The sequence below is a fragment of the Monodelphis domestica genome, chromosome 2 (assembly GCF_027887165.1).
Source record: "Monodelphis domestica isolate mMonDom1 chromosome 2, mMonDom1.pri, whole genome shotgun sequence".
Lineage (NCBI taxonomy): Eukaryota > Metazoa > Chordata > Mammalia > Didelphimorphia > Didelphidae > Monodelphis > Monodelphis domestica.
In genome coordinates this window covers 59,814,971-59,826,841 of record NC_077228.1, presented here as the reverse complement: position 1 = coordinate 59,826,841, position 11,871 = coordinate 59,814,971, and positions in this window count along the sequence as shown.

Here is an 11,871-nt window from a genome sequence, read left to right as displayed (position 1 = left end):
AATCACAGGGAAAGGGATTAAGAAGTAAATAATAAGGAAATAGCAAGAAGAAAATGACTGAAAATATTAAAGATTTCAGGAAGAAAAATTTCAAAGATGAACATGAACAGATAAATCAACAGGAGTATCAGTAGCAACAGAAAGAAATGTGGCCTCTAAAACTAATGAGTTCAGAAGTTAAAGAATAAATACCAAAAAATTAAAGAAAATCATCAAATATTCAATGTGACAGAGGACTTATCGGAATTTGAAAATATAAAACAACATACCTTTCCTGTGTGATTTAAAAAAAAATTGAGAATCATGAGAGTATAAAATTCATGTCCTACATAGGAAAAAATGAGTGGAATAGAAAAACTTGAATCTACCATAAGTCTCACCAAAGAAACAAAAGAGAACCCAATAGATTGGGAATGCAAATATACAAAAGTGAAAGTCAACCTAGAAGAGAAGCAAAAAATAAGATTAAAGTAAAATATGCTGGCTATGCAAACAAAATAAACTAATTTTGAAAACAGGTTATGCAGAAAGAACCTAGAAATCATAAGTTTCTCAGAGGAGCATGACAGGACAAAAATCCTTAACACTATGATGAAGCAAATGATAGAAGAGGAGTGCCGGAACTTCTGACCATAGAAAACAAAATTTGAATTGAAAGAATTCTTAGATCACCTCCAGAAAAAACAATGAAGGCTGCAAACTCCAAGAAACATTTAATAAGTTAACATATTTAACATAATTTTTTCAGATACAAGTTCAACAAGCCATTAGAAAAAAGACCTTCAAATACAAAAGAAAGGACATTTGAATAATTCAAAACTATTCCAAACCCACTGGAAAAGGAGGAAAGAATGAAATAAAGTGTTCTGGAGAGCACTGGTATTCAGGATATAGCCAAGGGTGATATACCCTGCCAATCCGAGCTTAACCATATAGGACAAAAGATGGATGTTCAATATTAAAGAAGAGTTTGAAACATTTTTAGAAAGAAAACCAGAATTGAAAAGATTATTTCTCTTCAAACAACAGAAATGCAAGTGGGAATAAATGCAACTAATGACAGAATGAGAATAGGAGGACCAATAAAATTTCTTTTTAAATGTATACAAGGAGACAAGATTGAAGACAGAAATCTGGTAGAGGTAACAGTGAAGAGGCAGAGAGGAGGCATTATGGGCATGAACAACCCAGCAACACCCTGCCTACAGGTGAATACTTCTATAGTGGGATTGTATAACTATACTATAACATGGAAGGGTATGTGAAAGTAGGGGAAGGGAAAGCAGGGATGGGACCCAAGAGATAGAGGTATAATGCAAGGATTGAATCAAGGGCTAGCAATGAGGGGAAAGTGACCCCTATGGTCTTAGAAAGAGGTCAGCCCATAGAGAAATGAATGAGAAAGATGGGGGAAGATTGAAAAGTTGTGGAGTGTAATATTTATTGGAAAGATGGGGGGGTGGTGGTGAAAAAAACAGGGGATAACAAAAGGTTTGTAGCAGGGTATGGAGGAGTTGAGGGGAGAGAGGGAAGATTACTCTGTGAGACAAAGGAGAGAGATGCCCCCTGCCGAGAGGAAGCATCAGGGGTTGTGAATCTCAAAATTGCTCAGACTGTACCTTAGAAGATTTGGTTAAGCTTTTCCCCTGTTGTAACAATGGAGGTACTTGATCAGTAATGTACTGAGAACTTTTAAAATTACTCCACCCTGCTCAGACAGTGCCTTAGGAGAAGATAAAGTTGTAAACTCCTGATTGAACAATGAAAGTCCCTAACTCATACCTTAGAGTAAAGCTAGAACCTTAAACTAGGTCTATTTTTAGATCTAATACAAAAGGGTGCTAAGTACCTATAAAGGTTAAATTAATCACTAAAAGGTCAAGCAACTTACAAAAGGCAAGCTTAACAAAAAGGTGTGAAGTACTCAGAGGATTTAATCTAACCAGAGAAGTGTGAGAACAAAAGAAGATGAGAACTAAGAATTGGCAGTCCTGGGGAAAAGTGTCTACTGTGATTGGTAGACATGAAAATTTAGGGGAGGTGACATAAGAGAAAATTTCTTTAAAAGGAAGGGGTAAAAAGGTAATTTAGTTGAGTTGGAGTTCCGTAGTTGGAATTCGGAGTTGAAGTGAGGACATTTTGAACGGAGTTTGCAATTGAATTCAGTGTGGAGTTAGACTCTGATTTCAGTTCAGGAGATTCAGTGAAGGACTATACCAAACTTGGAGAAGGTCTTGTGGTGAATGATAAAGACTAACTTACTACTCTCCCTTAGGCTCAGGCCTAGGCCCAATAGGCCCTTTTCTACTGCTTGGCTATTTCTCTCTCTCTCTCTCTCTCTCTCTCTTTCTCTCTCTCCTCTCCTCTCCTCTCCTCTCCTCTCCTCTCCTCTCCTCTCCTCTCCTCTCCTCTCCTCTCCTCTCCTCTCCTCTCCTCTCCTCTCCTCTCCTCTCCTCTCCCCTCCTCTCCTCTCCCCTCCCCTCCTCTCCTCTCCTCTGCTCTCCTCTCCTCTCCTCTCCTCTCCTCTCCTCTCCTCTCCTCTCCTCTCCTCTCCTCTCCTCTCCTCTCCTCTCCTCTCCTCTCCTCTCCTCTCCTCTCCTCTCCTCTCCTCTTTTCTCCTGTCTTCTATTCTCCTCTCCTCTCCTCTTCTCTTTCTATCTCTCTCCTTCCCTTAATTCCTTCATTTATATTAATTAAAATCTCCATAAATCCCAGCTGACTTGGTATTTTCATGTTTGGGAATGTTGCTCATGGTTAAGCTGTGCCAATATAATAAAAATTACATTACTACCAAAGTTAACTTATATTTTAATACTATGCCAATCAAACTAATAAGGGGATATTTTACAGAGTTTGAAAAAGTAATGACTAGATTCATTTGGGGAAAAAAAGATCTCAAAGGAAAGATTGAAAAGAAGTAAAGATGAAGGGGGAGTAGAACTTCCATTCCTCAAACTATATTATAAAGCAGTCCTCAGAACCATCTGGTACTGGTTAAAGAATAAAGAGATAGATCAATGGAATACACTAGTCAAAGGAGATTCAGAAACAAGAGAACTCAATAACCCAGTATTTGATATATGGGAAAACATAAACTACCTAGGGAAAAACCCCCATTTGATAAAAACTGTTGGGAAGACTGAAAAAAAAAAACACAACAGTTTGTTATAAATTAGACTTAGATCAATGCATTATGACACTCTATACACTACATTCTAAATGGATGTATGACTTTAGTATTAAAAACCATACTATAAAAAAATTAAAAGAGAATCAGATCATATACCTCTTACAACTATGGGTAAGAGATGTATTCTTAACTAAAAGGGAGATAGAGGTGATTACAAAACAGATAACTCATTCCTTGAAAGTGAAAAGCTTCTGCACAGACAACATTAATGCATCTAGGACAAGAAGAGAAGTGGCCAAATGGGGGGGGGGAAACCTTTTGTATCAAATTTCTTGGATGAGAATTTGGTATCCAAGATAGATGATTAGTAAATATATATTGTATAAATGGAGATTTTGAACCTTAGACTTCATTCCTCAGAAGTCCTTGGTATTTCCCAGAATTCCCTCTAATCTCTCCTGAATTTCCATGTTGGTGAGATCACAATTGGTATTTAACTGGCAATAAGCCTCCCATGCTCTCTTCCTTTGCAAATGATGCAGCAAGTATAGGGGTGAGCTAAGTGCTGGGATTTAAAATGGGCTAATCACCCATGGGCACGTGGTTTTTATTTTGTATCCTCTTTATTCCATGATTTCTAATGATCCTTAATAAACCTCATAAAATATGATATTTTTATTATTAGAGATATAATTTAATTTTTACAATATGACTTAGAGTTCTTCCCAAGAAATAAATATTCAAATGATATAAATAAATAGTTCTCAAAGGAAGAACTGCAAAATATTCACAACCACATAAAAATGCTAAAAATCATGAATAATAAGAGAAATACAAATCAAAAAAAAAAATCCTGACATTTCACCTCATACCCTACAAATTGGCAAAAGTGAAAAAAAAAAATTGGCAATCATCAATGATGGAGGTGTTGTGGGAAGATAGTTATACTAATATGTTATTGGAGCTGTGAAGCAATACAACCTATTTGGAATTATGCAAATAAGTGGCTATAATGTCTATGACCTTTGAACCATAGATTCCATTACTGGGCTTATACCTCAAAGAAAGCATTAATAGGGAAAAAAATCTCCACATATTTCCAAATATTTGTAGCAGTGCTTTTTGTGATATATAAAAATTAGAAACAAAATTGATAGGTGCCCATGAACTGGGTAATGGCTAAACAAATTGCAGTACATGAATGTTGTAGAATATGACTATGCTATAAGATAAAATGTGTGTGATGAATACAAAGAAGCATGAAAAGAGTTAGATGAACTAATGAAGAGCAATGTAAAAAGAGCCAAAAAACTAGGTATAGTAAACACAACAATGTAAATTTAAAGAACAACACATTTTTTAAAAGTAAATAAGACAAATCTGGTCTCAGATATTTCCTAGCTGTTTGACCCTGGGCAAGTCATTTAACTCCAGTTGCCTAGCCTTTATTGCTCTTCTGCCTTAAAATCAATTCTTAGTATTGTGAAGTTATCCTAAAGCTCCACAAACTAAGATTTTTTAAAGCATTTTAGGAAAAGATATCATTAATAACCTGGACCTGGAAAGCAGATCTCCTAGGGAAAATTCTGTAAGGACTCTCATTATTCCAGATGGACTAAAAGAAGACAGAAGATGTCCCCAGAAATCAGACATCATGAGACTCTGAGTGAGTCTTTGGATATAACAAACTGAACTGTGAGGGTTGGGTCCTCTCTCTACTTCTGTCCTTCCCATGAGATGATATTTTATTTTGATTGGAAAATCCTTATGCCAGCCTCCACAGCTCCTTGTCATTACATCTATCAATCATTTTACTATGTTGGGAAACATCAAAATGTAGTTAGATTCAATATATTTGAGCTCTTTTGCACCATGGTGATTCAATCCTAAAACGTATGGATATTATATATGGAATGATTCACTGGGGGAAGCGAACATGTCTCCCAATGAATCAGAGAGAGGAGTGTGAGAATTTAACATTTATTTGTACACCTTTTTCTTTTTTAAAAGTAAAGTTTCATATTGAATTTGAAAATAGTCCATTTTCCAATGAATTGGGTCTTGGTTCAGTTCACCCTTTGATTAAATTAAGAACAAGACCTAAAGCTTGTCTGTACAAGGGGGATGCATACACATTGAGGGAGGATGCTGGAAGTCTCATGGCTCCCTGGCATCCAGAAGATGCTTGCCTCTTATCCCACATGACTTGATATCTTGAAGACTGGCTCTTGGTCCAATGTGAGGTCAAGGTAGGCAAATCTGAGAGACTCAGAAGAGTGACATCACAGAAGATCTGTTTCAGGTTCAAGGAGGGAAGGCTCTCTTTTGCTTTGGAATCATGGTAAAATGAAGAAGCTAGAAAAGAGCCAGCAGGTGAGTGCTGGCTAGGGAAGTCCCACAATATTGAACCTAAACTACCAGGGAGATCAGCCTGAATTAGGGTTACACCAGAACTATGATAAATCACCCAAAGGTTTAGTCTATCTTTTTATATGTTAAAAATATACTACATATGTATATAGATATAGATATAGATCAACTGATATATAGATAACTTGGGTAGATATTGCATATGGACAATGAGCTGGACCTAGTATTTAACTATCTAAAAGAGTGGATTACCTTTGGGAAATTTGTATAATAATAATAATAATAAAGATTTATATGTTTTATTTTTATATTACCTATATTTCATACTGTTCCTTTCCCTTTCCCCTATCCTTTATAATAAAGATTTAACAAGAAAAAGAAAATAATTCAGCAAACTAATCTATATGTTAGGAAAAAAATCTGATATGATATGCAATATTCTACCTACAGGGATCCTCATTTTTGTAAAGGAGAGTGGTGATGTGTTTTCTCATATCTCTATTTTGGGGCAAAGCTCAGGCATTATAATTTCACGAGAGTTTTGATTATTATGTCCTTATTTCTAGTTTCATTCTTGTAGTCACTGTGTATATTCATTTCCTTATTGATTATTTAATTTTTCATTATTTTATAAGTATCTCCATGTTACACTATATTGATCACATTCTCTGTTTCTTAAAATAGTTATATTTTATTACGTGTCACAATTGGTTTATCAATGTTGATTTTCTTGTATCAGATACTTTTCCATTCAATGATATTGACTTCTATATTGTTCCAATTTCCTCAGCTTGTAAAATAGGGATAATAATATCTACCTTGCAGAGTTTTTGTGCAGATCAAATTGGATCATATTTGTTAAAAAAAATTTCTTTTTAAATTTCAAAGAGCCTTGCACAGAGTTTGACCTTATAAATGTTTATATCCCATCATTCTCTCATAAAGATGACACCCTCGGCTCCAGGCATTTTCTCTGGTTGTCTCCCATCCCTGGAATGTTGTCCATCCTCATCTCTACTTCCTAGTTTCCTTCAAGTCCTAGGTCCTTTCTCAGTACCTCCAGTGCTTTTCTTTTTGATCATTTCCTACTTATCCTGTATAAAGCTCATTTATACATATTTGTTGTATCCCCAGTTAGGTTTTTAGTTCCTTGAGGGCAAGGACTGTCTTGCATTTTATATCTACTTTGTTTCTGCTTATTTTCTAACACAAAAATGCTGCTTAAAATATTTTAGTGTCTATAAAGATTCGGGGGTGGGGGGGAGAGAGGGCATTGACTTCTTGGCAAATATGCCTCCTGTGAAATCTCAGGATCAGGGAATGGCTTGGTGGCTCAGCAAATTGAGAGCCAGGCTTAGAGACAGAAGGCATTGGGCTCAAATTTAGTCTTAGACACTTCCTAACTGTGTGACCCTGGACAAGTCATTCAACTCCCATTATCTAGCTCTTCTGTCTTGGAACCAGTACATAGTATGGATTCTAAGATGAAAGGTAAGGGTTAAAAAAAATCTCAGGATCAAAAGTTAAGGACATTTGAGTTATTTTCTTTAAATAATTTTCAAATTACTTTCCAGAATGTAATACCACTCAATAGTTCTATTAACAAGCATTAGTGTTCCTATCTTTTCTACAACCCCTTTAATAAAATGAGAAAAAGAGAAAGTGACTGAGGAAACAAAGGTTTGATCTTCTGAGCTATCAATTTATTAAACTGATGCATGCCAATTGCCTAATATAATAACTAAAACTCTATGGAGACCATATCTTAATTTTATAATTTTTGTTTATTAATAGTAAAAAGTGTGTGTGTAAAGCCTCCTGCCAGCGAGAAGTTTTATAGTAGGAAAATAGAAAAGGGATAGAAGTTTTGGATCCCGCGAAGGGCGTGAAGGAGCCAACCTTTTGAGATGTGAATAATGAGTCAGTAATCAATTATTATTAATATTTGGAAGCCGCAGCCACGCTCCGATCAATGGACATCACTGAAAGGCTATTTTCCGCCCAGAGATCCCGTTTAACACTACACTGGTCAGAGGATGATATAGCTCAGCTGGGAGAATAAATAGAGACTAAAGAATTAGAGAATGCTAGGTATTAGCATTGGAAAAGAAAGAGAGACGCCTGGCCGAAGGCCAGGCCTCAGGTGAAGATAGAGAGAAGAGAGGAAGGTGGTGATAGCAAACCTGTAGCTTGTCCAAGAAGAAGAAGAAGAAAGAAAGAGAGAGAAGAAGAGGAGGAGCTGGCCACGGCTTCCCAATTTATTGTCTCTGGGATACGCAAATGAACTCAATACATATTGGTAAGTTACATGATGCCTCAATACATATAGATGAGTTACATAGTGTATTGCCATTGGATAATTGCAAATTACGACAAGGTGAAGGTGGAGTTTTTATCCTCAGGTGAGTGCCATGTGCAGAATGGCCATGTGCCCATTCACAAACCTTGTCTCTTTATAATACCTATGGGCTGGGCTGCTACAGTAGCACAAAAGAAATGCTCCAAAATGGTGTATGTTCTTTTACAACAACAAAAGACTTGGTATGGGATGTACATATGACTATGTGCATCCGATTGATTACTTAAAAGTTAAATCTACCAGATCTCTGACATGGCTATTATTTTCTATATTCACATACAGAGATTTTTTTCCCCACAGTAAAAGCATGGCACAGGTTTTAGTACAAGAAGAAGACAGGATTGTCCAATGTTAATATATGATACCAGTTTTATATGAGAGCAGTAAATCCAAGTACTCTTTTCTCCAATTTTGAAGTCAGTCAGAGTAGTCAGCAACACTTGGAAGGGACATTCTCAAACAGGCTGAGTCTCACAAAATCCTGTAACAAATGTGCATAGTTGAATAAAATAAATTCCTTCATTAGCTATTTACAAATGATCTATCTATCTATCTATCTATCTATCTATCTATCTATCTATCTATCTATCTACCTGCCGGTCTGCCTGTCTGATTCTGTCCTCTGAGATATCACCTCTGGGTCAGGAGTAGGTAACATGCTTTATCATTAGTTCTCTAGAATCTATATTAATGATTGATCATTGCATTTATCATATTTTTAAAGTCCTTAAAAATTCCTTGTTTTAAAAATTCCTTTATTATTATTATATAAATCTCCTTTTCTTCTCATTGCAATCTGCATTAGTTCATACAAGTATTTCTAGGATTATCTTAAACCACCTATTTCATATTTTCTCATCACAACAGTATTCTATTCCATTCACATATCTTACTTTTGTTCAGGCATTCTTCAAAGGATGGGCATTTTATTAGTTTCCAGTTCTTTGATATTACAAAAGGGATTTCTAAATATTTTTTTTGTACAGATGGTTCTTCTCTCTGCCCCCCCCAACCCCCACTTTGATGTCTTTGGGCTATAGGCCTTATAGTGGTATTGCTGAGTCAAAGGATATACACAGTTTAGTAAATTGGGGGACACAGTTAAAATTGCTTTCCAGAATGGCTGTAGAATTTCATAGCTCTGCTAACCCTACAAAATGTCAGTGGTCCATTTTTGTAACAATATTTTTCCAATAATTCTTTATTGATCATAAATTCATAGAAAAATAGCTTTTGAAGAATTAAATTTAAGGAAAACCATTTTCACAATCAGGGGAGAGTTAAATTTAATCTTCACAGTAACTAGTTTGAATTTAAACTACATAGTAATGGTAATATTGTTTGATGATCAACCATGAATGACTTTGCTATTATCAGCAATGCAGTGACCCAAGAAAGTTCCAAAAGACTCATGATGAAGAATGCTATCCAGTACCAGAGAAAGAATTACTGGAGTCTCATTACAGATTGAAGCACAGCGTTTTTCACTTTATTTTGTTTAAGAGATTTTCTTTTCTTTTTTAGTGATGTATTTTCTTCCAGAAAAAGACTAATATGGAAATATGTATTAGATAATAAACACATATATAACTTACATGAAATTACTTGCCATTTCAGTAAAGAAAAGGAAAAATTTGGAACTCAAAATTTGATAAAATTTTTTAAATTGCTTCTAAATGTATTTGGGGAAAATTGAAATATTACTGGGGAATAAAAAGAAAAGTGAAGACATTATTACATGTTGGATCTCTAGTAGGAAGTAGGTTGTAATATAGTAAATTAGAATGCTAATGGTATGGAATCATGAAGATCTGGGATAGAATATCACCTCAGACATTTTTTTTTTAACTATGTGATTCCAGGCAAGTCACAACCTTTCTGTGCCTCCATTTCCTCATCTTTAAAGTGAGAAGGAGTGAATTCCAGGGCCTTTAAGTTCTCTTCCAGACCAAAATCTATTATGAGTCTATAATCTGTTGATTTTCACTTTTGTATCACTGATCCCTTCCTCTCATTTTTGGAAGAAATATACCACTGTTAAGTCATTCAAAAAACAAGCTTAGGTTGTCTATAGATCAATTTTTCATGGGGAAAGGAGGTTCAGACTTGGGAATTTCTTGGTATGGTAAACCACTCTTGCTGTGGCAATTCCCTTGATCAATACAGATCAGCAACTCATCTGCAACATATAGTCCTCAGGAGTCACTTGGGATGCTGAGAGATCTCAGTGGATTGCTCATGGCAATAGTATAAGGACTTGACTCTTTTAGGGTTGGCTTTCTAGTCACTATGCCTTGTTATCCCTAGACCTATAGAAATGGTGACTTTTTGTATCCCTGTCACCATATATATCAGAACCAAAATTCATACACATCATCTGACAAAGAATATTTCTTGCAAAGTGTTGTAAAAATACTTGTCTTTTTTAGAAATTATACTATCCATCATTGTATCTTTCACATCGTTATAGCTACAAAGTTTCTATGATTCTAGGAAATCTAGATTATAAATACTAAAAATTGCTATTTTATTAGCAAAAAATGCAACTAGACAAATACAATGGAGGGCAAACTGCTAGTTGTATTCCCTATCCTGCTTCATTTTCTCTTGAGAGATTGAACACCAGATCCCAAAGTTGAGGACGTCCAAACTACTTTTGAACTTGAAAGTTAAAGACCTCAAGGTTGACCTTGTCACATGAGAATTTCTCAAGGAAGGAAAGCCCAACTTCACAAGTTTCATATTAACAATAGACCTTAAAGTGTTTTAGGTAAAGTTAGCAGTCTTAATCAGGTGTGAGGTGCCCTCCTGGTACCCTTTGTGTCAAGGTCCTTTCTGGGGTCGCCTAGTCCTTGGCTGGATCTTTCCCTCTTTTGTGTCCCTTGTAAAGCATCAACCTCTCCTTGATAATCCTGTCTAGGACCTCTCATTTTCTTTGTAGCCATTATAAGGCCAATCAACTATACTCTCCTGTCTTCAGTTTCCTTAAAAAGTATATATGTTCCCCAAATTCTTTTATTCCTGGAAGCTGTCAGTCTCATATGGTTGGCACTCCAGGGGCTGATAGCTAGAGTGGCCAGAGCCTCTGGGCTCTGTGTGGAGACTTTGAGGAAAGTACTGAACCCCTCTCCTTAATTAAAGATGTGGTTTTTCTGACTATTTAATAGTTCTGTGTTTTTTGCAGTTTCAACAACTGCTTAAGATTTTATGGTTTGGAATCAGGATGTAATTGGAGGGAGCAAATGGAAGGGACTTCAGAAGGAACTGAAATTTCAGCACTAAATGGAATAGGATATCTAGCCAGAGGTAGTTGGAAGATGTGGCACTAGATCCTTCTGAACTTAAGGAGGACAGAATAATGAGCTATATTACATGGCACAGTTGTTATAGAAAATCATCAGTCTGGTGCACAAAACTCAAACCACACTCAGAATGAGGAAAGAAAGATCTTTATTACATGTGGACCCAGAAGGAGATCACATCTGCCACCCTGGGCCCCACAGCATTGGGGGAATAGGCTTTTTATTTGGTCTTGCCTTTGGCTTGTCTGGAACTAGGCAGGAGCTGGAGTGGGAGTGGCTGTCTGGCCTTCAGGCTGAGGAGAGGAGACTGACCTTGCAAGCAGGGAGTGAGCTGGAGGGGGGGGGATGGCTGTCTGGCCTTCAGGCAATGGAGAGGAGACTGATCCTGCAAGCAGGGAGCTGAAGGGGGGTGGCTGTCTGTCCTTCGGGCAGAGGAGAAGAGACTGATCTTGCAAGCAGGGAGTTAGAGTAGGGTGGCTGGCTGTCCTTCAGGCTTAATTTCTTAATCATAGTGACTACCTCAAGGAAACTGATTCATTCAAACTTTATTAAAAATGTTTTTATATTGTCAACCTTGAAAAATACAAACACTAAAATAGTTAGAAAGAACAAGTTTTTAATCAGGACAAGGAAGACACTGCTCTCATTGGCCCTACACAGAGTCATGTGCAATATACTACACAGAGCCAAGCTCTGGAACTCTGGGAACA